General features: G+C 41.8%; 1 long non-coding RNA gene across 3 annotated transcripts; it reads left to right on the top strand.

Annotated features, from left to right (window-relative positions):
• Positions 1–188: 188 nt before the first annotated feature.
• Positions 189–27,693, top strand: LOC122226705. Of its 3 annotated transcripts, none has more exons than XR_006205730.1 (7): positions 189–362; positions 16,140–16,461; positions 18,578–18,707; positions 21,405–22,430; positions 23,007–23,110; positions 25,487–25,522; positions 27,276–27,693. It is a non-coding gene; the product is annotated as an uncharacterized LOC122226705 (long non-coding RNA). The 3 variants fall into 3 exon arrangements; XR_006205729.1 differs by having other exon boundaries at positions 25,487–25,516; XR_006205731.1 differs by having other exon boundaries at positions 22,250–22,430; positions 25,487–25,516.
• The last annotated feature ends 16 nt before the right edge of the window (positions 27,694–27,709 follow it).

The following is a 27,709-nucleotide window of genomic DNA, read 5'->3' on the forward strand; positions in this document are numbered from 1 at the left end:
GCATCCTCCTTCTGAAAAATGTGTCTTGGGAGGTTCAATCTGTATTTTCATCCAGCCTACAGCCAGGATCCCCGTCACCTCGACACAAGACTGGACCTCTGGTCTTTGTCATAACAGGAAGGAACTATGAGGAAATTCAACAATGAGGTAGCTGGCTATGATGCTGCCTAGAGTTCCATAGTGAAAAGTGCCACATTGGCCCCAACAGATCTAGTCTCTTGGGGACAGTGAATGAGAAACTCACCAGGGAGAGAGGAAAGGAGGAAGAGGTATGTTTGGTCTGGGGGACAAGATGGCTAAACCACACAGAAGATAATAGATGCTCAGTTTGTTGGAGCAAAAGAAGCCATGAGTTCTCAGAGGTCAGTGTTTTACTTATTTATCCTTCATTCATTCATGCATCAAAATAGCTTCAGCGCATAATTGTCTGTTGATATCTTAGGCACTGTGGGAACACACCTGAGTTCATTCTCCTCCTCCTCCTCCTCCTCCTCCTCCTCCTCCTCCTCCTCCTTCTCCTCCTCTTTCTTCTTCTTCTTCTTCTTCTTCTTCTTCTTCTTCTTCTTCTTCTTCTTCTTCTTCAAGTGTTTACTTGTTTTTGAGAAGGGGAAAAGAGTAGGGGGGGGACAGGGGATCCAAAACGGGCTCCCCGCTGTCTGCAGAGAGCCCAATGCAGGGCTCGAACTCACAAGCCATGAGATCATGACCTGAGCTCAACCGACTGAGCCACCCCAGCACTTCACACATCTGAGCTTATTCTTAAAGAATTTAAGTCTACTTGGGCAGTGATAGACACTTAAAGTCCAATTTAGGAATTCAATAACAGAAAAAGAATTGTGATTTCTTAGCTTTTCCAGAACCAGCCTCCTTTTGGTTTCTCAAATATCAAAAAGTACAGGACTGTTTTTGAGTCCTTTCCAGTTACCCTATTTTAAATTGTAACCTACCTGTTCCTCTCCTCCTAACTTCCGTTACCCCTGCCCTATATTTCTTTCATCACATTTAGCATCTTTGACCATAATGTATTTGTTTACTTCTTTGATGTATTCATTGGTTATCGCCTGTTTCTCTCCACAAAAATTTGAGCTTCCCCAGGGCAGAGATTTTTGTCTTTTGTTTCCTGATGTATTTCAAATATGGAAGAGTGCCTGGAACATGACAGGTGCTCAGTGAGGTGAACATAGAATGAATGAAACTTTAAAACTCATGGATGAAAATAGTTCCAAAGTCTTTCTTACTTTCTGCCTCCTTAATTATGATAGCTTAGAAAGAATGTAAACTTCTTTTGGAAGGAGGGTGTCGTATTGAACTACTCTCATTTTGCTGAGTCTTTAAGTTGCCCTCAGGTCTTGCTGAGAAGGGTAGGACCAATGTCTCTGACTCTGGGGTAAAACACTGCAGGTGGATGCTTATTTAAGTTCTGGCATCATCTCTTCTTTGATATCAGCTGACCAGAGGTCCTTTCTCATCAACGCTTAGGGGAACCTCTTCCTGCTTTGAATTCCAGGCCTGCTCAGTGGCGGACTGGAGAAATCCAGAGAAGGAAATTTGCTGTGTTTGTGTTGGAAATAAGACTGAATAAGTAAGCATTAACTTTGAGATCTTATTTTCTAATTCCTAATCACAGCAAGAATCTTTTAAGCTAGGTTTCCTATTGCCCATTTATGGATGGAGGAAATGAGAACTGGAGAGAAGCCTATGACCAAAATTTGTTCCAGTTCACATGGTTTATCAGTGGAAGGGATGGGGCTGGACTGAGATCTGCCTAGCTTCACTCTTTTCTTACTGTCATTTTGCTTCAGTGAAGACCTGGAAATGTGTCTTTTCAAGTAATGTAAATAAAGTTCCGTTCATGACACGCTGTGGCTCTTGACTGCTAATGGGACCTTCATTTCCTGGTTTTCACTTTTTCTTTTTCTTTAACCCTTCCTTCTTTTCTTTCTTTCTTTCTTTCTTTCTTTCTTTCTTTCTTTCTTATTTCTCTCTTTCTCTCTTTCTTTCTTTCTTTCTTTCTTTCTTTCTTTCTTTCTAAGCCTTCCTTATAAAGTTGAAATTTCAGGCAGTGGAGTTCTGGTCAGAGATATTTTATAGCATATGCTTGAGTGGAACCTGCTCTTGTTTCTGGAAGACAATGGGGTCCCTTTAGAAAAAAAACCAAATATGAATTTTCAGATTAGTGCTTGAGTCCAGAACAGCATGAAAGAACAGATATTTGGACAAACAGCTCCCTTCAACATGGGGCAGATGCTTAGGATTACGCCAGTGACAATGGCTTTGACTAAAAATCAATATAGACCAGCTCCTTCATGCTTTTCCAGATTGGAAGGCAACACTCCTTCCCAGGGGGAACAGTTGTATATCTGCTTTTGGCATCCCTTTAGAGGTTTTAAGAGTAAATGAAAATGAATTCTTAAGCTCCCTGCAGAGTGAATTAGAAAAATGAAGGAGAAAATGACTTAATGAGATCAGGATAACAATAACACCCTTTTTATTATCAAAAATATAAACAAACATTCCCTAAGTTTCCCCCGTTCTCCACGTTCTCCACGGAGAGCCCTGCCTCGGCCCCCAGGGTCTAACAGGGACAAATAGCCCTAAGGCTTGGAAGCAAACACACACTTCAGGCTGGGAAAACAAACAAACTTTTCCTTACCCAGAGCCCAAGGGTTCAGATTTCCTCTCATCACTTCTAGAATAGGATTCTACTCTTAATAATTATGCCTGGCTTCTGCCCAGACTAAAGGGTTCAACTGCTGCCTTTTCTATGGCCAGAACCATCTACGTGTGTTTTCCAGTCTCTTCTTTTATCTGCATTTCCTTCCTCTCCCTTTTCCCAATGTTGCCCTTATTTTTCAGATAATTTGGCCCCAGACTTTTGGTCTCCATTTCCAAGAGGCTGTTTTCCTGCTGATTTCCTCTCGACCGTCCTTTGGTAACAGGTGGTCCTTTGGGATTGACCATTGAAACAGTTTGCCTTATCCTACAGCAATGGGAAGAGGGGGTCAGACACCTGACCTATGGGGCAGATCCAACAACTTGCAGATTAAATTCTTTGGCTGTTAACATAGAAGCCTGAGGCAATTCTCAGAACTCCAGTGTCTCCGATATCATGTATTTATTAAATCTCTCACTCCTTCATGCTTTCTGTCTCCCAACAAATGGCTTCATGCCTCTATTTGTCAGAACTTACAGATAAATAAACGCAGGACTTTCTGTTCTCTTTGGAATGCTTCTTTCTCTTTTCACTTAGTTAACTCTTACTCATACTTTTAAATTTCAGCCCAGTTATCACCTCGCTCCCCCTGCCCCAATCCTTCCCCAGCCTATAGTTTTATGCATTAATGGAATCCTTTTCCTTCATAGCACTTAGCACAGTCAATGCTTTTATTTTTATACGGGATCTTTTGATAGCTGATTTTCTCCATGAGACTGTAAGCTGGATGCTAGTTTTGCTCACCATTGAATATTCAATATCTAGCAAGTACTCAAAAAACAATCATGTCAGAAGACGACTACAATATTCAGTGTGATGCCAGAGTGAACACTGGTGTTCATCTGATGTGGATTGGGTTGTGGGGTAGGTAAGATAAGGAAAAACTTTCAGAAATTATTCTTGAACTGAGCCCTAGGTTGTGAGGAGGTGACCCAACATGGTGACAGCATTCCAAGTTGGCGTAACATCTTAAGCCCAAACTTCAATGGGAGACAACATGGCCGACCTGCTCGAGTAAAGGCAAAAATCTCAGTGAGTTTGAGGGCAAGCTAGAGAGTGGACGTTTGGCAGTTAAGACTAGGCGGGTAGCCTGAGGACACATCATGAAGGCATTGCATGCCATGCTACAAAATTCTGACCTTATCCAGCAAGCGATGGGAAAACCATTGAAGTATTTTAGGTAGGGTGGAGGCGTGAGCAGACATATTCTGGGCTCAGATGGGTGTGTGGATCCTGACCTGTGTCACAGGCTCCTAGAGGAAGGTCAGGAAGTTCCTAGTACTGCTAGTTCTGGAAGCAACTTGCCAGGAGAAGTAGGAGTCCCAGAAAAGACAGGGATGCTATTGCCTTAGCGCTCTGCACATGTGAAGGAAGAAATCTGGTTATGATTAATAAAGGAAAATTTTTATTTCTACCTCAAAAGCCAGGACTTTAGAAAATCATCTTTCATTTTCTGGGGTGGGGGGGGGGGGGGGGGAAGCAGTTTGGGTGTTTGGATGGCACATGGGAAACGGGGGCCCGGAAAGACAGGCATCACTGTTCTTTTCTCCTTTGGGGTGAAGGTCAGTGATTATGCTTCATTTCATGTAACAGTCAGTGCGACCGACCACTTTGCAATCTTACCATGATGCTTGGTGTTTTAGAAAAATGCACACACAAAAAATTCTAAGAAACTGATGCATGAGAGAAGGAAATACATTGTGTTTCACCGTGGAAATAATTTATGACTCAATCATCATGATTTAATTAGGACTCTCTTGAAGTTTCTCCTTCTGGGATGTCTGAACACTTGGTTTTCATTCTTTTGAAGAATTCTTTCCCTTTTACTTGTGGACTTTTAATTTTACCACTTGCCAAGCTGCCTCTCTCCTCTTAGCTCAGAATTACCTCAAATCCTCCCACTCTGCAACAAGAAACCCTTACCCAGCCTCTCCAATTTCCTCAATTCCCCTGCACCTGCTCTGGGGGAAGGCATCCCAATCTGTGAAAGTCCTGGCCCAAACTCATTTAATTCATTTTTTTAAAGGAGAGTGAAAGAGAGTGCGAGCAGGGGAGAGGCAGAGAGAGGGAGAGGGAGAGAATCCCAAACAGGCTCCGCACTGTCAGTGCAGAGCCCGAAGCGGGGCTCGATCTCACAAACTGAGATCATGACCTAAGCTGAGATCAAAAGTCATATGCTTAACTGACTGAGTCACCCAGGCGCCCCCAAATCCATTTCATTCTCAGCATCCCCAAATGTCTCACCGGCCTCTGCTAAAAGAGAGGCAACACTCCCACAGGAACAAAGCTGGGGGATGTGATTCCTGGGGGAATAGGATGCCAGCTCTTCATGTGGGATTCGGTAAATGGGCTGGTGATATGTGGTCAGTTCTAGGGGAAATTGTGAAATGAATGACCTTTGGCTTTTCCTCATGTCTTAATTTGTCCCGAGATTTTATTCCCTGCCCAGATTAGCCTTACTAACATCATCAATCACACAGCCTTGCCCTGGAAAGACCCTGGATCCAAAATAACAAAATCTGAATGGAACTCCCAGTTATAGTACGAAGCTTATGGGCACTGAATGAGGCTTTGCCTGGACTCTCCCCTCATTCATGGAAGCAAAATCCTCATGCTTACCAGCCACATTGGCTATGAGAATCGAACATCACGGTACACTTACAGGCACTTTGCAAAGTATAAAGTGTCATGTAAATATGGAAGATATTGTCAATGGTGATACCGAAAGCCTGGAATCAGCTAGATTGCTTCTGCAACCTTCCCCTATTTATCCTAAGTCACTACAGAGGCACTTAGCCTGGAGAGAACATCTCTCAGTCTTGTGTGCTTGTCCCTAATCTCCCTTCTCCCCTAAACGGTCTTGTATATATTTCCCATAGGCTCGTAACTTCTACCTTCAATATGCACATCAATGAAATAGTAAAAAGAAGAAGGTACTGGGGCACCTCAGCGGCTCAGTCGGTTGAGTATCCGGACTCTCGTTTTCGGCTCAGCTCATGATCTCACGGTTTGTGGGTTCAAGCCCTGCCTCAGGCTTTACGCAGACAGCGTGGAAGCTGCTTGAGATTCTCTCTCTCCCTCTCTCTCTCTGCCTCTCCCCAAATCACACTAGCTCTCTCTCTCTCTCTCTCTCTTTCTGAAGATAAATAAACTTTAAAAAAAAGAAGAAGGTAGTGTGGTATAGTAGGTACATTGTTATAATTATAATTATATTATATTATAATAAGCTTACATACATTAATGAGTTAGCGAAAGAAGGTATACTGTGTGTTATGCTATGTGAAAGTCAAAAGGCCACAGATTCATGCCTCTCCCTCCTTCCGCTCCCTTACTTGTTCTGTGATTTAGGTCAGCATTTCCAAAGGTATTATTTTTTTGATGTTTATTTATTTATTTTAAGAGAGAGAGCAAGTGGGGGAGGAGCGGAAGGAGAGAGGGATAGAGAATCCCAAGCAGGGTCCGTGCTGCCAGCACAGAGCCCAACGTGCGGTTCGACATCACAAACCGTGAGATCGTGACGTGCGCCGAAATCAAGAGTCGGATGCTTAACCGACTGAGCCACCCAGGCGCCCCTCCAAAGGTATTATATAGGAACAAAGACATCAAAATGCAGGATACTCTGAGTTAAACGAAATTAAATCAACTTCTCTGCTACTGGATTAATGTGCACTGGGAATGTACAGGAAGGGGATTTATCTATCTCTTTCAAACTTGTTTGACCATAGAATGCTTTTTTTTTTTCCAAAGTGAAGCATCTAGATGACTAATATTTTATGGTATATACTTAAAGCAAACCTGCCTTTAGTAAATTCTGAAAAAGAGAATAATGATAATTGGCCCCAGGGTGGTTACCAGGATTAATTGAAATAATGGGCAGAAGTCTAAGCGAGGGCTCTGGGTATGGAAGGCTTAAACAGCAATGTCTCAGCAGCAGAGAGATGTTTAAAAAAAATTTTTTTTAATGTTTATTTTTGAGAGAGAGAGAGAGAAAGTGGGGTAGGGGCAGAGAGAGAGAGAGAGAGAGAGAGAGGGAGACAATTCAACAGGCTCCACGCTGTCAGCACAAAGCCCCACATGGGTCTCGAACTCACAAACTGTGAGGTCATGACCTGCCATGAAGTCACTCAACCAACTGAGCCAACCAGGCACCCAGCAGCTGAGCAACATTTAATGGTGATGCCTAGAAAATGTCTTAGTGTGGACAGATGGAGAATGTGATCCCTTTTGGACTCTGAACATAAAGCAATTCCCCCCTGCCTCCCTGCAAAGGGGCTCACAAATCTTTCCCATCATCCAGCACCCTGGTGAAGGCTCCCCCTGATCAGACCACGGGGAGCACAAAGTGCAGAGGGTGGACAAGATTTCAGGGCAGAGAGAAAGGTAAACACAGACTGAAGACTCTCTGTGATAATACTGGGGAGTCTCAAGCAAGGAGGGAAGCATGGGAGCCAAAATAGGGAACACTCGAGAACAGATACAGACGTGACTCACACAAAGCTTTAGTCACCCTCGTTAAGTTGGATACCAGAGTTTTAGTGAAACGGAACTAAAACCCGTTGTCCCTCTTTCATAGTTTGTCATGGGTGACGATGTTCAAGGCGCTAGAATTTGTTCTTATCTGAGGCGTGGGATCGGTCCTCCCCAGTCCTCATCAATCTTCATCTGGCTTTTATTTTTCTCATAAATCTCAAATTAAGATTCCCTCACATGTGCTCACAAAGTGTGAGCGGAGCTGACTGGACCTTTTGGAGTAAGATTCTGGCATCCACAGGGGGAAAAACACAGGTAAGCAGCGCTCACAGAACGTCTTTAAATTAGTAACTTCGGTCACAGAGGGTATATACGAGATGGAGTACCCCACGCGCTTAATACATTTTTGCGTTCATTCATTTCTTTGCTTCCCAATATTCTTTGAGCACTGATTCCACAGTATTTCTTAGAGCACAATTTCTCTGATGGGCACTGTGCTGGGAACACCAAGTGAACACAACAGATAACTTGACTCTCATGAGCCCAGGTTCCAGTGATAGAAAATTGTTATAATTTTTTGTTATAATTGTTATAATTATTATATTGTTACATAATTGTTATATTTTGTTATAATAATTGTTATAAATTTTTTTATTTAACCCAGAAGGAAGGATGGGAGGAATAACCCCCACCCCTTCCAGGCAGCCTATGTCATTTGTGTTATGATCTTTTAAAGGCCTTGGATTTATTCTCTGGTCCAAAGTTTTGACTCCTAACTTAAGATCTCCAGGTAGCTCCATGTGGGTGGACAGCAGCCCTGTGTGAGGCTTCTAAGGTGTTTGGAAAGGCAGGTTCCTTCTGGAACGCTCGGCTCTTTCCAGTGAGTTTTGTTTTGTCAGTAAATGACCTGTGTGCAGTGAAAGATCACATTTATTTTTCATCTCTTTTTTAAAATGTGTATTTATTTTTGAAAGAGAGAAGAAGAAGAAGAAGAAGAAGAAGAAGAAGAAGAAGAAGAAGCAGCACAAGTGGGGGTAGGGCAGAGAGAGAGGGAGATACGGAATCTGAAGCAGGCTCCAGGTTCTGAGCTGTCAACACAGAGCCCCACCCAGGGCTCAAACTCACAAACCGTGAGGTCATGACCTGAGCTGAAGTCGGATGCTTGACCGACTGAGCTACCCAGGCACCCCTTATTTTTCATCTCTTGATTTGGAGTCTTTACTCTGGAAGACAAGACTCTGCCCTGGTTTGAGTCTAAATTTGGCCCAGATCTACCTGAGATGATTGGCCAGTCCCAAGAAAGTGGGCACGTTGGACTGTGAATTGCCTTGAGGAAAAGTTCCTGGCACAAAATCGTCTCCCCTCAGTCTACCTCCCACCTCCTGGTGTTAAACACAAGAGGATATTTGAGCTGAGATGTCTCTGAAAAATCAAGAGATCGCAACTGTGTGACTGAGAAGCCTACCATTCCATCCCATTCTGTCTTTCCCTTGCAGACAGGTTATCTAGACTAGACAATGGATTCAATTTTTTTAATCAATTATAATTGTTATTAGCAAGAGCTGTGATAAGTGGATGAAGGATGATGGCAACGGTCATTCAGAAGCTCAAATATCACAGAAAAAAACCAACATTGTTTTAACTTTCCAGAAGGGAGGGCAAAGCAGATGAAACCAAAACGAAAAGAACAATTGCAATAAAATGTGGACATTGCCCAGAAACTTGATTTTCACAGGATTCAATGGCAAGCACATAGATTCAGTGCGACTGTGAAAAGTTAAGGAGCCTGGCAAAATAAGAGATGCTCACAGACCACGGGGATGTGCCTCAATCTGAATGTGTTTTTCCTCATGCAATTCTGATACCATTTGCTATCTTATTGTCCGTTTTCTTTTTAAGAATATGTGAAATATGGCATCTATACACATGGCTCTAAGATCCTTCTGTCTGGCCCCTATGACTCTTCTTGTGTTTTCATTCGTTCATTCATTCATTCATTCAAACTTAGGAGAGCACCTCCTAAGTCCAAGGCATTGAGAATTCAAGCGTTCCAGAGTCTGCTTTCAGAGAGTTTATAATCTAGAAGGGGAAATAAAACTTCATTCCGATACACGCGAACACGTGATACGCAATGAACAATATGCAGGAAAACGTAGTCGGAATATATAGAGAGAAGCACGTTATGGCTTCACACTCTAGTTTCTGCTCAAGCCCTTCCTCTGAGGTCGCAGCCAGCACAGGGCTCACGAGCATGGCTTTGAATCAGACATGCAGGGTTAGCTCTCAGATCTATCGTTGACCATCTGAGTCACCGTCAGCAGATTACTTATCCTCTTTTATCTCCATTTTTCCTGTATGTAAAATGGGGACGATATTATCATTATTAATAATAAGAACGGTATCTACCTCTAGTGTTGACGACTGAATAAGGCAGTGGTTCTAAAGCCGTGAGCAGAGTGGCACATGGTAAGTGCTAAATAAAATGAATTGTGTGTTTATCACAACTTACCCCTTCCTGATGTCCCTGTCTACATCAGTGGCACTCCCAGAGTCCTGGTCACGGAGGAAATTTACCCAGGAGTGGGATTGCTGGATCATACGGTAATTCTATTTTTCCTTTCTTGAGGAACCTCCACATTGTTTCCCATAATGGCTGTACCAGTTTATATTCCCACCAAGAGTGCACAAAGAGTCCCTTTTCTCCATATTTTCATCAGCATTTGCTGTCACTTATCTTTGTGATAAAAGACATCCTAACTGATGTGAGGTGACATCTCATCGTGGTTTTGTTTTGTTTTGTTTTAAAGATTTGACTTTTAAGCAATCTCCACACCCAACATACACTCCAACTCGCAACCCCAAGATCAAGAGTTGTACACCGCACAGACTAAGCCAGCCAGCACCTTTCTCATTATGGTTTTTCTTTGCATTTTCCTGATGACGAGACTCTTTTCGTCTACCAGTTAGCCATGTATGTTTCTTCTTTGGAAAAAATGTCTGTTTAAGTCTTCGCTCATTTTTTTAATTCATTTTTTTTTATATTGAATGGTATGAGTTCTTTGTATATTTTGTATATTAACCCCAAATCAGATATGTGGTTTGCAAATATTTTCTCCCGTTGCATAGATTACCTTTTCATTTCTTTGATGGTTTCCTCGGTTGTGCAGAAGCTTTTGAGTTTGATGTAGTTCTTCAATTTCAGAATGGAGATTATAATCATAATCTCCAGAGGGTTCTTGCAAAAATTCAAAGAGGTAAAGTAAATAAAGTGTCAAAAACATGTTTGGCTTGGGGCGCCTGGGTGGCTCAGTTGGTTGAGTGTCCGACTTTGGCTCAGGTCATGATCTCACGGTTTGGGAGTTTGAGCCCCGTGTCAGGCTCTGTGCTGACAGCTCGGAGCCTGGAGCCTGCTTCAGACTCTGTGTCTCCCTCTCTCTCTCTGCCCCTCCCCCACTCATGCTCTGTCTCTCTCTCTCTCTCAAAAACAAATAAATGTTAAAAAAAAAAAAGGAATTGTTAAAAAAAAAAACACGTTTGGCTCATTGTAGGCATTTAATGTCTACCTTTGTTGGAGGAAAAGAACAGATTTTTTCTGTTTTTTTCTTCATCATTTACCTGGCACCATGGCTTCGACATTAGTAGGCGTTCAAAATAGAGGTTGATTGATAACGATAACCTTGCCATTCTTCTGAGTAAATTGAGTAGATTATGCAATGTATAGGGAGGGTATCTTAGGATGTCAATAGGAAAACTATAAAAGTCTAGTAAGTAAAGCCATTCAAATTAATACTGTTCACTTTTTCCTGGTTGACCTTTTAAATAATGATTTTTTAAAAGTATATAACGTAGCACTAACTAGTCAGGGATTGTGAAATCTAATCTACTCTAGGACTGGTTTAGTTGAACTTGGCCCTCAGGCCATGTGTTAAAGCTGGTAAGCGGCTGGAATGGGGAGATTTCAGCTGGAATGGGGGGGGGGGAGATGATATTAAGCAGATTTTCATGGATCCCCCTAAGTGAATGACTGTTATCTCTTGCTTACTGGGACAACTGGGTGTCTCATCGATCCCTGCGCAGGTGAGCAATTGCCCAGTGAATGCCCCCAGTTAGCTCTGCTCTTCTGCGTGGTCACAGGCCACCAGCAGTGGCACATCTGGACACCACCCCGAACTAAACAACAATTTACATTTTCACAGGATCCCCAGATGCTCAGTGTGCACATCACAGCTTGAAAAGCAAGGATCTGGAGGCTAAAGGGATTATAGGGTTAGAAGTAGTGTTTCTGTTATACGACATGTCGTTGGCTTCCCTGTTGTACACTGAGAAACAGAGCTCCCATTTGTGAGACGAGAGAGACGAGGGTCTATACGTAGATCCTCTTCTGAAAATGAAGCAACTGTTGGCATTTGAAAGCATCTGGACTGCAAAAAGGCACCTCATTGTTCAAAAGCTAGGCTCAACTAAAAACTGTAATCATTGGCCAGATTGGAAAGGACACTCCTGCCTCCTTGTTCACTTTCAGGAGAAGCACACGAGCCTGGCCAAGTTGACTAATATGCCTAGCCACGAAGACTGCAGAGTAGGTGAGGTTGCTGAGTGGGTACGGTTCAGAGAAGGTTCTTTTATAAAAACAGTGCCCATTCAAGGATGTTTAAAACTGTAGGAAGGTCTTGTTCTGGGCTCTTCAGGCTGTTGGAGATCACAGGGCTTGAGGCAACCATAATTTACCTACTGTGGATAATGTTTGGCAAATAGAAGTAATGATGAACCTTCCTTCTACTGCAGCGGCGCGAGCCTGCTTGGCGACTGAAGAATTTGGCCTGGATGAAGTTGGGGCACGTGGCAAATAAAAACAAAATCCACTCAGTTAAATCTGAATTTCAGATGATCGGGGGATAATTTTCTAGTATAAGGCTATGCCATGCAATTCCTGGGTCCTGTATTTTACCTAGCAACCTTAGTTCCAGCTCCCAGCGCTAGACCCCAGAGATTTACCGAGCATCTTATATGAGAATTGTATCCAAGAAAAGTATGTCACCCCCCACGCTTTCCATAAGGACCTGCACTTCCAGAAAGAGGATTACACAGCTTACAGTTTTGAACCAACCCTAGAGATCTTCAGTCTTGTTTTTCTGAGTTTCAAAAGGATTAAGTGACTTGCCCAAGGCAACAGGACTGGGTATTTCGGGATCTACTTTCTTTCACATGAGTCATTTTGAATAATGGAAACTTGAACCTCAGGATACTAAATTTGATGTAGACATTTCTTATAAATGACCTACAAGTAGTAGGAGGGGGGACATTGACAAGCAAAACAAAGTAAGGGAAGTAATAAAACTAAGCATTGACCACGGAGACAAATGTACTAAAATATTTGAAATATGTGTTAAGTTAAGGTTGTCATAATAGTGGAAGGATTTAAATTTTTTGTGTTGAGTTGAAGCTATGAAACATGATTGGAATTTTGTTGACTATTTAAAAAAAATGTTGTATTAATCAAATTACTCCAAACGAGTCATTGACTCACCACATAAAAGACACGAGAGACTTGTAATTAGAAAAAATGTTACTGAACCATAACATCTGAGTTGCACAGAAGTAAATACTGTTATCCTGGGAGTGTATAAAAGAAAGGAAAACTTTAGCTAAAAGTGAGACCTAAGATCCCAGGAAATAATTTACATAAACAATGCTTAATATATACAAATCAGTTCAGGAGAAAGAAAATAACAGGAGTTGCTTATTGAAATTCCAACACTTTTGAGCCCTCTTCTGGCCGGTAAATGGTGACAGAAAATTCAAAACCAAATTAGATCTTGGAGCATAATAAAAGTACTAAAACAATAATAAATGCGTTTGTACTTTAAGAGAAAAATTAAAACAAAATTGTTTCATTGCATGAGATGAAAAATTTCTCTTAAAGACTTAATTTTCTCCTATTTCTTGTCTGCTCTATGCATGAACGAAGGGAAAACATGTAATAATCTTGAGAGATACTTCAAAGCAATAATTAAACCTTTTTTTTTCTTCTGTGGCAGGAAGAGAGGAAGGAATACATTTGTTTCTAAATATCAATAAAATTGGATAATATGAATTTCAAAAAACAATGTCTTGTCATTCAACCTCATAAATATTTGTACTTTACTGGGTGTCATCTTGGCCCTCTCCCATCAAAGTCCTCTTTTGGGTTCTTTTTAAACACCAGCTTTGGGGAATATGGGCGCTGATGAACTTAATGAATAGAACCAAAACCAAAGCCCCAAACCTCATTAATAAATGGAGCCAAATTGCCTTGTACTTCTGTTCATTTAGTCATTCTAGGAATCACCAGCCATTCAGAAACCACATCCCAAATAATATCCAACTCTGCTGAATACAGCCTCACATGGTTGTTTCTGGAACTACCCAGCACTTAAGGAGTCCTCCAAATAGGCAATGGTTTATCCTAGCACTAACTCCAAGTCTTGTGACCAGACCAAGATGGTGGCACTTGAGTGGTGCGGTCAATGAAGATGTATATTTCCATAGAGATATGTGACAGGGATATTCTAGTGAATAAGGTTTGCCAGGTATTTTTTCTTTGAGATTTTATGCCTCTTGATTTTAAAATATTAAAATATTCTACTAAAGGTAGTGAGTTTGTGGCAAAACAACTCCTTTGTAAGAGCCCCAGCTATGAACATTTTAGAGGTTAAACTTAAGGAATTACTGGCTTTCTTACTGGCTTGAAAGATAGCCACTCTCTAGAAGTAAATTCAGAATGAACACGTGAGGAACACCCAGAGTCAAGGCTTTTAACAATTGGTTTGTAGGAGACACTCCTAATAAAATGAGTAAAAACATCAGAAATCTTCAGAACCTGCACAATCTCACAGAGTGAATAAAGAGAAAATAAGTCTGGTTCTTGACTCTGTCATTGGTAAACAATGTTCTAAATGCACAAACTTCACAGAAAAAAATTAATTGGCATCACCGTAACCAGAGTAAGTTTGAGTAGCACAGATCTTCCTTTGAAAGACTATTTTCCAAGACGAGTCACTTGAACGTGGGTAATGAAAGCCTTTGGGATTCAGTCCATAGAGATGACATTCCCTTTCTCTGACAATTATCAATTAAAAAGAGAGAGAGAAAACCTTCTAAAGCCAGGGTATAAACTCAATTTAAAATATGACAGCGAAGGAACTTCACTTGAGAGTGTTGTGGTATCCCTTCCCTTTATACTGGTGATGACACCAGTTCCTGCGCAGGACCACAATAGTGGACAACAGTCCCTTATCTAGTAAATAATGTGATATAGTATAAATGAAAATGAGAGTGGATTTGCTCTTGGCCATATCTAGACTGAATTGTAAAAAGAAGAAAATTCAGTTGGATCCAATCAAATATTATTTTTATAAAAATGTCCCTACTAGAGACACTGGGATGTTGGGTATGTGTGCCTGGGTGTGCATCTGTTTTGGTGGGAGAGGAATGTCAACAAAGAGTAGAACATGGAGGGAACGGCCTCACACAATCAATCTGAATCATCTAACATAATTTCATATCAAGTAGAAAGAAACGAACTGGCACATAGGCAAAGAGACTTTAAGGTCTTGCAAGACTTGACATGGTTTGAAAAGAGTAATTATGTAAATGACAAATTACCTAACGCTCCAGATGGGCCCTTAGGTTTCTCTATTTAATTCCTTCCCTAAAGCATAGCACAAAGACCAAGAAAGTCCCAAATTTCCAAATTAGTTTCTTTAAAAGTTGAGTTTTCTTCCAAAGTCATCAGGCGTGAAACGTTAGGTCCTTACCTGTGAACTTTACATGGCCCCTATGACTTCTTTTGAACTGACAAACAATATTCTCTCTCCATACTAAAGAAAAATTTCATGAGAGCCCACAGTGTTCCAGGCACCATGGTAAGTGGTATGGGGTGTTTTTTTGTTTATTTTCAGCCAAGTTGACAATTCCTGGAAAGCTCTCGCCACGAATTCTGCCAATTTTCTCCTTTTAATTATTAATTTGCTTCTTCAATCATCCACTTTGAGGAGGTGACTAAGCACATCAGAAATGTAAGGTCTCAGACAACATTTCTGACACTCTTCAGATCACCTCCAAGCACCCACAGCATTGCAATCTAATAGGAATTCAAAAGGTAAAAACTAATTTTACCACAGACTTAAGTAAAATGCAAGTTGAAAGCTACATCTTGGCATAAGATCCTTGGAGACATTCCATGAAAAACTGTATCCTTTCTGTGGTTGTTTGCAATTTTGTTGTATCTGGCCCAAGCTTGCTTTATTGGTATGTCTAACTGAGAGGTCTCCTCCTTGGGAATGAATCACATCCTGCTTTAGTAACATGGTAGGATGTTTTGAAGAATACAAATATATATATACATATATATATTATATACTATATATATATAGTGTATATTATATATAATACACACACAGTGGAATATTATTCAGTCTTAAAGAGGAAGGAAATCCTGCCATTTGTGATAAGATAAATGGACCTTGAGGGCATTATGCTATGTGAAATATGTCAGACAGAGAAAGACAAATACCCTACAGTCTTACTTACACGTGAAATTAAAAAAAAAAAAAAAAAAAAGAGCTCACAGATACAGAGATTAGATTGGTGGTCGCCAGAGGCAAAGGGTGGGTGGTGGGTAAGATGGGTGAGGGTGGTCAAAAGGTACAAACTTCCAGTTGGAGAATAAATAAGTCCCGGGGACGTAATGTGTGCACAGTGGGGTGACTACAGTTAATAACACTTGTCTTAAATTTTTCATCACAAGGAAAAAAAATTGTAAGGATGTGTGGCAATAAACCTATTGTCGTGATCGTTTTGCCATATATACAATATCAAATTATTACGTTGTGCATCTGAAACCAATCTAAAGACATCATGACTGTGGCCCAGTTCAAGTCCTTGTTCTGAGCTAATGCCTTTGCTTCCCAATTAGCACTGAGCAACTGTAGCAGAACGAGGGAAGGAAGCATCTGCATCCCCAGAAGGTCAAGAAATTTCATGCAGATACGGGAGAGCATGAACCTGAGGGTGGAAGCATCGACAACTGAATTTCAAAGGCCTTCTGGCAAGTACACGGAAAGCGATGCTCAGCAGAATGACCCTAATGCTTCCGACTTAAATGTCTGAAGTACTACAGGAAGAGAAGCTTCTAGTTCCAGCACACACAACTGTGCCTGTGGGTCCTGCCGATTGCATTCTAAGGAACTTTCATCACAGGGTCTGACTCTTAGGGACGCACCCAACCACATAGTATGGTATGTTACGGAGTCGTAAAAGCTATATGACATAGTTAAGGAAGACGCAGAAAAAGAGACTAGAGGCAAACTGAAGGCTATGTGAAAAATTAGTTAGTATGGGGTAGTACGTGAAGAGTCAGCACTCTGGAGCTAGCCCGACAGGGTCTGTGTCCTGGCTTACTGTGTGACCTTGCTTCAGTCACGAAACGCTTCTGTGCCTATCTCTTTCTCAGTAAAATAAAGATAATAACAGCAGCAAGGCCTGAGGTGGGGAGGAAAGGGTTGATTCATGAAAAGCCCTGGAACATAGTTAACAACTGTTATCTGTCAGGGTGACCTATCATTATCGCCTGGAAAAGGTAGCACTTTAAACAAGAGAACACGATGATTTGTTTGATGAAGGGTGTTGTGCCCACTGGCTAGGTATATGAAAATAAACATTTGATCATTTCTTTATATTCTCCACGAAAGTAGAGTCCAGCTGCATTAGGAACCGTAACCAGTTGAGAAGAATATATAAGTCAATATTTAAATAATCTGCGGGAGAGAGGGTCTTTCTAAAAAAAAAACAAAAAACAAAAAACAAAAAACAAAAAAACCCAGGAAGAAATCTAGAAGGGAAAGGACTATGGATAGAGTTGATTATATTAAAATATTGAAACTTCAAAACACAATAAACACAGCAACACAAAAACCAACCTACCCTAAACAAAATTAGAAGATAAATGATAAACTAAGAAAAATATTTGCAATTTCTGAGGCAGACCAAGATATTTTACATGCTTACTTATTATACTATTATCTATTATCTATATAGTAGAGCAAGAATATATTATAATCTCTATACTGTTATTGTACAACAAACAAATCTTGTATATCCAGTAAATGTAAATCAATAAATCAAAGCTTAACACCTCTGCTGCAAAAATGGGCCTAGGAAATTATGAATAGGTAATTCATAAAGAAAAAATGTAAATGGACAAAAAACTAAGAAGAAGATGATGAATCAAAGGGATGTGATTTAAAATGAGATAGCATTGTTAATTTCTCAAATTGGCAATGATTTCTATTTTTTTAATATTTACTTTTTTTTGAGAGAGAGAGTAAGAGCAGGGGAAGGGCAGAGAGAGCGGGAGACAGAGACTCCTAAGCAGGCTCTAAGCTGTCAGCACAGAGCCCAACGCGGGGCTTGATCTCACGAACCATGAGATCACGACCTGAGCCAGAATCGGGAGTCCGATGCTGACCCGGCTGAGCCAACCAGGTGCCCAGGCAATGATTTTTAAATGACCCTATCATACTGGTGAGGCTACAAGAAATGGACCCTCTTCCAATTCTGTTGGCAGAAATATAAATTGGCTCCGCCTCTCTGTAGGGCAAATTTTTAATACCTATCTAATGTCCATAACCCTTGCCATCGCTTTTATATGTCTAAGAATTGAATCCAAAAGCCATTCTGAGATGTGAAAAGGAAGTAAATTTAACTACAGAGATCCTTTTGCAGCATTTTTGTAACAGCAAATAATTCAACCACCTTCGTTTATGTATCATGTTGCTGGTTAAATAAATGTTAATACATTGGTGGTGGCCCTGAGAATGAACTTCACAATTCCCTGACTCCAAGGAGTGTTAGTTGACTAAGACCCCCAGCTGTGACACTCTGAAATGCATCCTCTGCTTATGGAGAACTGGAGAAATGTGATATCCATATAATATTTTATGAAATAGGCATTCAGATAATGTGGCAGGAGAAGAACGTAGAATGTCTTAGATTTTCCACCTCTGTAGAGTGATGTACACGTACACACACGCACACACACACACACAGATTAACAAATGATACGTGCAGTATGGTCTCATTAGGAGAAAAGGTAAGTGTAAGTATATGCACAGACACAAAATATTAATGTTGTTCCTTCCAGGTGATATTAGGAGCTCTTTTTATTTTCTTTTTCTCACCTACCCAATTTCAATTTTTGCCCTGTCCGAGATATGTAGTGCTTTATAAAGACAAAAGAAAACATTAAAGATTTTTACATGTTAACCGTGTTTCTTCTTGTTATTTAAATTGACTTTTATTTGGCATTTTTATTCATGATCTAATATTATTTCTGCTTTTGCAACTTAACTTTAGATGTGGAAAGCGAGATTAAAAAAAAAAAAAAGACTAATTTCGGAACCAGAATAAGGATTTGATGTGTACTAAGCAGGAATGTTGGTCCTCAAGAGTCATTCCCAAAGACTTCATTAAGCTGTTGGATTAGGTAGGTGGTGTTACTGGTGCGTATTTTCTTTAAAAACTGTTTTAATGTTGTTGCGAAATTGTCTTGACAATAAACAACATGGAAGTCATCTTGTAGGCAGTGAGATGACATTCACCAGACTCCCGGATTTTCCTGCCTGGCCTGGGGCATCTGAGTCAAAGTGCAGGCAGTTCTACTGTCTAGGACAGAGCTCTGAGCTTTGGTTTTCTCTTGCTTCTGGTACCAAGTCACTTCGCACTCATGGCCTTGAGAGGCTTTTGCTTTTGCTCAGGGACCACAGTGTTGGTGTCCTCCCAGATGGCCCATCAGAATGAATCCTGCCTTCTCCCCTCCCACCTGACTCTCGCCCTAAGGCACTTCTCAGAGGTGATTTTCCTCCTAATGGTAAATCGACCTTCCATGTTATTCCATGCCTATGGACCTTCCATGCCTATGTTATTTTCTGTCAAAACAGTTTCTAAAAATCCCTTCTCAGATCTTTACAGCCATGACAAAGTGTAAACAGTCTGCCTGGATAGCCTCACTCGACACGTCTTTCTTTCACCTTCTGGGGACAGACTCCACGTGACCTTGAGATGCCCACGTTCACCAGTGGAGACCTATGTCTCTAGCCTTGTGTCTCCACTTCCTAGTGGAAAGGAGGGGATATTTTTTTCTTTATGCTACCTCTCACTGGCTTCCCACAAACCCCTGCTTACTGTTCTCCGAGCTTTCAACTTTGTAGGTCCTATCCCCTCTGAGCACTAGTTTAGGGACCATTATGTTTCCAGTAGGCAAACCCAAGGTTTCGTACACATCAGTATTGCACGACAAAGAAAAGGCGTTTGTCCCTACCCACCCATAAAAACTCTCATTCAGGAGGTTTAGACAGTGCTGGGTACAAGGGCTGCCGTGGGCCTCACGTTTCAGCACACATCAAAATAACTTGGGAGTTTTGGAAAACATGTGCACCCAGATGCCCTCCTAGACCTCCTGCGGGTGTTCAATAAATAAAGAAGGGCAAGGATTTGCCCCTTATTTGCCATTATACCTTGGTGTCTAATGTGTTATTAGCCGAGGGGGTACCCAAGTGGCAAAAAAGGTTAAATTTAAAAATAGAGCGAAGTGCGGGAAATCTCTTGTGGAAGGCTGAAGGATGGCCTCCAAAGATGTCCTTGTCCTAATCCTTGGAAACTGTGAATACCTTACCCGGGAAAAGGAAATTTGCAGATGTAATGAGGATTTGTTTTGAAGTATAGTCAGCATACGATATTAAATTAGGCTCAGGTGTACAACACAGCGATTCAACGGTTACCTACATACGTTACAAAATGCTCACCAGGACAAGTATATTACAATATTGACTGTATTCCCTATGCTGTACTTTTCGTGCCTTTGATTTATTTATTTGATCACTGGAGTGTGTACCTCTGTATTCCCTTCACCCATTTTGCCCATTCCGCCACCCCTTCCCCTTTGGCAACCACTGTTTTGCTCTCTGTATTCGTGAGTCTGTGTCTCTCTTTTGTTGTTGTTGCTATGTGTTCACTTGTTTTCATTTTTTTTAAGATTCCGCGTATAAGTGACATCTGTAACTGACTTCTTTCACTTAGCACAATACCCTTCAGTTCCATCCATGTGTTAAAAATTTTGGCTTTATAATTGACGTTTAAGATAGTAAGGTATTTAAGAATATATCGTGGTGTTTTGATTTAGGCATTCGTTGTGAAAAAATCCCCCTGTCAAGTTAACTAACACACTCATCACCTCACATAGCTTTTTTTTTCTGTGAGCGGCTGGGGAAAGTTCTGATGTTTTCGAAGGGCTGATGTGATCAGATTCGACCCACTGGACAGTCTTCCTTGGCCATAAATGTAACAGTCATGGAATGACTCATCAAAATCACAGGCCCCTCCCACCCTGCCCCCCCCCCCCCACTCAAAGGGAAATGGATAACACAGGACAATGGTTTTGGGGGGGTCATTCTTAGAATTCTGTCTGCCACAGGGACCTTCGAGTGTAGCCCCGGTAAGCGTTAAAAGTGACTTGTCTTCGCAACCCAGGCCTTAGATGCTTGTCCTGAGGACTTTGGACAAGCAATCGTCGGAGTTCCATGTCCAGAATAGGCCATATGCTACATTATCTGTGAATGAACAAATAAAGGGACCTTGGGTTAAATTGTGGTGGAAGATGGGAGGTTGGAGTAAAAAGGAAAACTGACGTCATTCACTGATTTTAATCATTAGACTCTCTGTTTTATATTTTCTTGATTTTTAGATGACCAAATTCCTGTAGTATTCACTCAGTCTTGCAGAAATGCCTGCCCTAATTTTCCTCCCTCCTCGTTTTGCTGCCCTCTCCCGAGACTCTCCACTCCCTTATCAGCAGACTAAGGGGATATATGTATTAGCACGAAATATAATCAAAGTCCCATTGTGAGATCAGGTTCCCGTGCAAAACACAGCACTAAAAAGAAAACAGGAAGAAGACCCAAGAACAGAACATCTGAAATCTTCCTTAAGCATGCCCTTTGTTTTCTCTAAGCAGCGGATTTTTACTCATTTGATGAGGCTGATTCATTTTTGTTCTTTGTTTTTTTTTAAATCATTGAACTTTAAAAAGCCTATCCATTTTCATGTGGCTTGGGAATCTTCTGAGAGCCATCAATCTCTTCAATCCTCTCCCTGAAGTAATTCGTATTCTATTTCTAATCTACAGGGTTTTCTGACTTTCTGCCTCCAAAGTGATTTGGTAGACAAGGGTCACAGAAGCCTCTTCTCACCGCATTTCATCCCCAAGTTCTGCCACCCACCCAGAGACTTTGCTGGAAGTTCGTGCTATTTTTGTCCTATCTGGTTAATGCCAAAGAACAATGCTGTGGTCCCACCACTGAAGCTCTCAAGAGCATCTGCTAAGTTACTTTTATATTCTTCATTTCCTGTTATTTCCTGTAATGCCTTGCAACTTCCCAAGGTCATCCAATTTGGAATTCCTGACATGTTTTCTGATATTTGCCCATTCCCTGAACAGGAGACGTTTGGCTCCTGTCTCTTAAAAGCAAACTGATGGCTGATGGCTGATTTAATATGCCTCCCAACTCCTCACCTTCCCCAGGGAAATCCGGAGTTATCAATGGGGATTGTTCCATCACGTCTCATCAATAGCTTGCCACTGCACATTTTAAAAAGGAGCATTCTGGACATTTTAATATCTGTAAACATGTGAAACAAGCTCTTAAGAATTGGATTCCTGCATATCAGCTTGTGATGCAAGCTTAGGAAATTTGTTCAAAATACTTGAGGTCAGAATTAGATTATGCTCTTTTCCTGTTACCCTTTTACGCCCTTCGTTCTAAGAGTATGGTGTTCCTTTCGATACAAACATTTTATCAATCATTTGCCAACTTCACATGGCAGCCATTGGTCGTGGGTGTTTGATAGTATTAGAAGAATCTAAGAAGAGCTGAATTCCCTTTGCTCCTTAAGCATGGCTTTTTCCACAGGGTTCTCAAGGGAATAAGACAAACGATAAACTAGCTATCATTTTGTTACAAATTGTTCCAGGGCTCCACTCTCCATAATGAAGCACTCTGGAAAGACTCAGAAGCCACCCCTCCACACCCCAGCTGGAGGCATCTGAATGGGGAAGAGGAGAGAGTCAGAGGACAAGGTGGCGAGGTCTGTTCAAGGACTCAGGCTCTGCCTCAACTGACCCAGCTAGCTGCAAGAATAAAGGAAACAGGGGGTATGCAATTTTGTGATACATCTTCCACCCTCCTGCTTTTTCACTACTAGCCTTCTTTCCATCTGTAAAATACGCCACCAACTCCTTCTCTCTCTCTGGACCTTGCATTTGTTAATAATGATCTTCCCTGACAAAGTCACTTCCTCCTCAGCTTCAGGTCATAACTCAGATGTCATCTCCCCTGAGAGTGCTTCCCCACTCATTATAGCCAAAGCATCATTTCTGGTCCTCTTCACATATGGACCTATTTCATATTCTTGGTAGCAGCCATTCACAAACTGGGTGGTCACTGCCTGCCTCGTCTCATTAGAATGTCAGGGCTACTGTCTCATCCACTGCTGTGTCTCCAGAACCTAAAACAGCACTTGGCTCATGACAGAAGCTCAGCAAGTACTGGCTGAGCAGTTGCCAGAGACCCCATTCACCAGTAAACGTAATCCAGTCAATGTCTTGAAATCCGGCCAGATTAGCATTATCTCTTTTAAGAAAGGAGCGAGGAAGAAAGTAGAAAGTCACCTTTCTTTACCCATTGCTTAGATTGTTTTTTTTTTTTTTTTTTTTTTTTTTTTCCTGCAGACCAACTTGCTGTGGTGGATTAGGTTAGAGCAGACCAGGAGAAGTGAAGATTGGGACTTAATCATGGACTGTCAAGTTGTGGTTGGAGTGAGCTCAGATGCAAGGTGAAGAGAAAATTCAAGTTTGGCAGGTAGAACAAAGTATCTGGGGAAAATGACAGTAGATAACAGTGTTAGCTATAGAAAATTGTCGATAAGACATAGAGGAGGTTACACAATGCACAGAAGTGTGCCACGAAGTGGATTAGAGCCCAGCGATAGGGATCCATGAGCAGACTATATTTGAAGATTGAGGCGATCAGACGCTGAAATCCATAAAGTGGAGTATCGAGTTCCGATTCCATTCTTAAGGTATCGGAACAGGACTCTGATCCCAGAGAGAGTTCCATCAAGCCCTTTACTGGTTCTTGGTCATCCTCTATTCCGTTCCCCTCAAAAATCATTCCAAAAGTCACTGCTCGTTTCCATTTCCAAATCATAGAAGACTTCCTGCCTCTTATTTTATTGAGAAATTTCAAGTCAAGGTTCTTTCTTTATTGGTCCCCTTCCTGCAGCCAAAAGAAGCATGCAAATCTCCCTGATACTAACCAAAAACAATAAAACTTTCCTTTACATTGTAAAACCACTAGGAACTGTCCAACATCTTTACTCCACACAGAAGTCAGAACCCAGCATTTCCCTTCTTCATGCTAATTTACTCTGAGATGAAGCTCATTTCCTGAAGCTTGATATAACTCCCAGTGAGGTCACCAACGACATCCTATTTTACTACAAAAGCTGTCTGAGTCCTTTCATCTAGGGTCTGTCTCTTATACGCAACAGGACACCATGGTCCGTACTATCTTTACCAAGCTCTTTCAGCCTTTGGCTTTCATTGTATCCCTCCACCCTGGTGCTCTTCCTTCTGAAAAAGCTCCTTCATGCTTTGCTTTTGGATCACTGCTCTTTTCGCTCCACAAATCCCATCTGAATGACCTGGTACATGATGGAAACTGAGACTTATATGCTTATCATGTCCACCTAGAACTGCCAGGCCAGAAGCTTCTGATTCCTAGAACAATCTGACTTCTCCACCTGGATATCCCCAGGCACAGCACCCTTAATTTTCTACCACATAAGAGCAGCATCTTCTCTAAATATGTTTCTCATGCACATTTGCTCTCATTGGTTAGCAGGACCATCCAGTCAAGCCCACACTAGAAAGCAAAGTGTCATCCATGGTAGCTTTCTTTCAGTCCTCCTCCCGTTCAGTCAGACATCACACCTATCTGGTTGACTTCTGTGATGTTTCTCTCTATCTCTATCTCCCTTCCCCTATGCTAGTTCACACTATCATTAGCTTTCTTCACGTTACTACAGTAGGCTCCTATTTGGTCCCCCCTCTTCTCATTAACCCTCCTTGAAACTTTCTTTCACGGGGCTACCAGAGTACTCTATCTACAAACGCAAGATTGACTGTGTCATGGGCTGAAACCCTTTGATGGTTTCTCCATTGTCTTGAATCTGAAGTGAAACTTGTCTCATGTTACATTCAAGACGGTCCAGGAGTTGGTCCCTGCCTTCTCGCCTTTCTAATTCCCTCTTCTTGCATTTCCAAAAATGCCAGATAGCATGTATTGCATAAGCACACTACCCTCTTTTCCTTCTCTTTCCTTTTGGTAATGTTAAGCCTTCTTCGTGGAATACATGTTTCCATGTTTCCTGACTAATCCCTATTCCTCTTCAAAAGTCTTTTTCAAGCTAGCCTCTTTCAACATGATTTACCTGACTGCCTCTCTCTGCCCTGACAGTCCGGGTGACCTCACCCAGAGCTCCCTGATAACCATCCAACTTTTGACATTGCATTTGCTCCTGTCTCCCTAGAGGCCTCACACCTCTAGGTGCATCCTCAACACCTTGCCCAGTACTTGGCATATCCAATGCCTCATTAACATCTTTGTTGATTAATGGAATCAACTGTCTGAGGGGCTTTCCCTTACTTTCCCCTACAGTGTCAGGACAGAGAATGTCTTCTATGCCTTAGAGAAACTAACAAAAAGTGAATGTTCTCAGGGACTCGGTCCCAGATCGGCACCTAGATATGCACAGGACATGACCTCACAAGTGCCATAACAGCCAAGGCAAGAAAGAAGAATTATGCCTCAGGAAGCAGCTGCTCCAGGCAGCGACATGCATGTGGTTGCTGCCAGGGCTAAGGAACGTGGAAGTCAGGAGGGCTGAGGAAAGCCCACAATAACCTAGGAGTGAAAACACACCTGGATCAAAGGCTGCACTTCCCAACCTTCCTTGCAAAAAGGCCTGGTCATGGGACTAAATTCTGGTCAGCGGGATTTTAGTGGAAACTGTGTGTTAAATTTATGTAAAGTGTCCTGAAATGGAGTGTGTGCTCTCCCCTTTTCCTCCTTTCTTCTGGCTGCAATGTGGACATGTTGACCGGAACTGGGGCCGCCATCTTGGATCATAAACTAACCATGAATCCAGGCCACTGAAGGAAGAGCAAGGAGACAGAAAGTAAGGGTCAGTGACACTTGCAAGTCCATAATGGTCTTGGGACACCTTTCTGGACTTTCATATGTGAGAGAAATATAGTCCTACCTTGTTTACACTATGTTTCTGGTCATGAGGAGCCAACCCTAATCGTAAGAAACACAGGCAGTTTATACAACATTCCTCCCAAGTTCTGAGAGTCTTAGCATCTTAACTACATTCCTGGACCTGACGGTGTAACATTTTTAGTTATTCAAGATTTTACTCATTTAAGATTTGTGGAAGAAGAGGTATCCAAACAGGCATTTATTTTCAGATAAATATCATAGGCAAACTCTTTGACATTTGAAGAAAAATGATGCTGGTGAAAGCTCTCATGGCTTCTGATGGGGTGTGCTGGCCATCACTCTTTCCTCCACATATTTAATTCAGTCTGGTGTGATGTAGAGACAAAACTGACCAATGAAAAGACTGGAATGGCACTTCTGAGGCTGACAGATCAGTTTCAGGGTGAGGAGTTCCCTGGAATAGTCAAGGAACCCCGAATAGTCAAGACCATAACGATCCACCTCCTGAATCCACTTTACCACTCTGAATTAACAAACACTCCCTGAAAAGTTGCAAACGCACCCGTCATCCATACGTTAGCGATCACTGCTTTAATCAGACCAGTAATTAGCAGTGGCCAGTTTCAAAGAAATGGAGCTGGCAAGAAGGCCGTGGTGGGGAGGAAATGATTGTGGTTCATTTGGAAGAAGACAGGCTTGAATGAGACTTGACAGTTCAGAGTCTGCAAAACTGGAAGGAGAAGAGTATGGGAGAAGAGTATGGTCCCATTCCCAGCTTGGCTCAGGGCTCCATCAGGGCCAATGTGTATTTCAGATCACCTTGACACTGCCTTAGCGTGTCTTTGGTGCCTGGGAATACCAGGGCTGCCATGTCTGGGACTCTTTTGGAGGCTCTAAATTGTGGCCTACTTTGGGTTGGCCCGGACCCATTAGTGGATGGTGGCAGCCACTCGCTGAGCTCTATTGATGAGGAAACTGAGACTCAGTTAATTTAGGTAATTCACAAGGGTCACAAATACCCAGTCTGACCCCACTTGGTATGACCCCCTGAATGCAGAAATCCTTAGCACCAAGGGTCTTCCCATCCAACTTCCCCTCATTCTTTCCAGTAGCTAGTAGAAGATAAGAAGAAGCAAGGGACAAGAAGTCCTAGCTTTCTGTTGCACAAGAGCACAGAAAGACAACCAGAGTCCTCTGAGCACTTGATCTCTTCCCCCTGATCCCCTCACCTCTTCTTCCTCCATCTTTTCTATTGTTCTTGGGAATTTTCAGTGTTTCCCAAATCTGGCTGTTCAGGGAAATTTTTGAAAATTCGGTTTCTAGGCCCCAACCCAAGAGATTCTAATTCTGACAGCTTTGGTGATTGTGGTCTGCAGTCCAGGCTGAGGATAGGAAGGAGTTGGGGGAGGGAGAAGCTCCAGAAATCTCCTCTCAGATGCAAAGGCCTCCAGTGAATGCAAATCTTTTTACAATCAAAAAAAAAAAAAAAAACACCACCCCTGTGTAAAGCCAATGAGATGAGAGAAACCTCATCCTCTGATGGCTAACGATGAAAATTTAATTATTTCAACAGACTAGGAAATAAGACGAAAACTAAGCATTCCTTAAGATGCTTCCTAGGTCTCTTTCAAAAGTTTATTTCCTTTGAATAATAGCGAAGCAAAGCAGGTGAAGTCTGTCTTGGTCTTCCTTCACCTTTGCTTTCTTCTGAACAGGTGCCCAGGACTCTCATCTAGTCCCAAAGATGCTCCAAACGCTCTTCTGTACCCCTTCTGAACCTGATGCTTTACGGAAAATGGATCTTCCTCCTCGCTCCACTTTCCTCACCCCAGATTCAACTCAAATTCAAATATCCTCACGTTCACTCAGGCCAAGCGAGCAGTCACTTGCAAAGCAAGCTCATAAGTGGATGCCCTTTGTAGTCCTGGTGGCTTCATACATTCCCTGGAGAGTGCCACGCTTCCGGAGCTCTTTGTCACTCATTCTGTTTCCTTCTAGGGTTGGTTGATGATCTTAGTAAAAGGCCATATGCTAAGGAACTTAGTAATTCCCTTAAGAAGAATCAAGAATTGACGAAAGACTACAACACAGGAAGCTTGGTATTTTTAAAGTCTAATTCCTGGTGAATAAAGATGAAAGTGTAGATGAA

This window comes from Panthera leo, chromosome C1, assembly GCF_018350215.1.
Source record: "Panthera leo isolate Ple1 chromosome C1, P.leo_Ple1_pat1.1, whole genome shotgun sequence".
NCBI classification, from domain to species: domain Eukaryota; kingdom Metazoa; phylum Chordata; class Mammalia; order Carnivora; family Felidae; genus Panthera; species Panthera leo.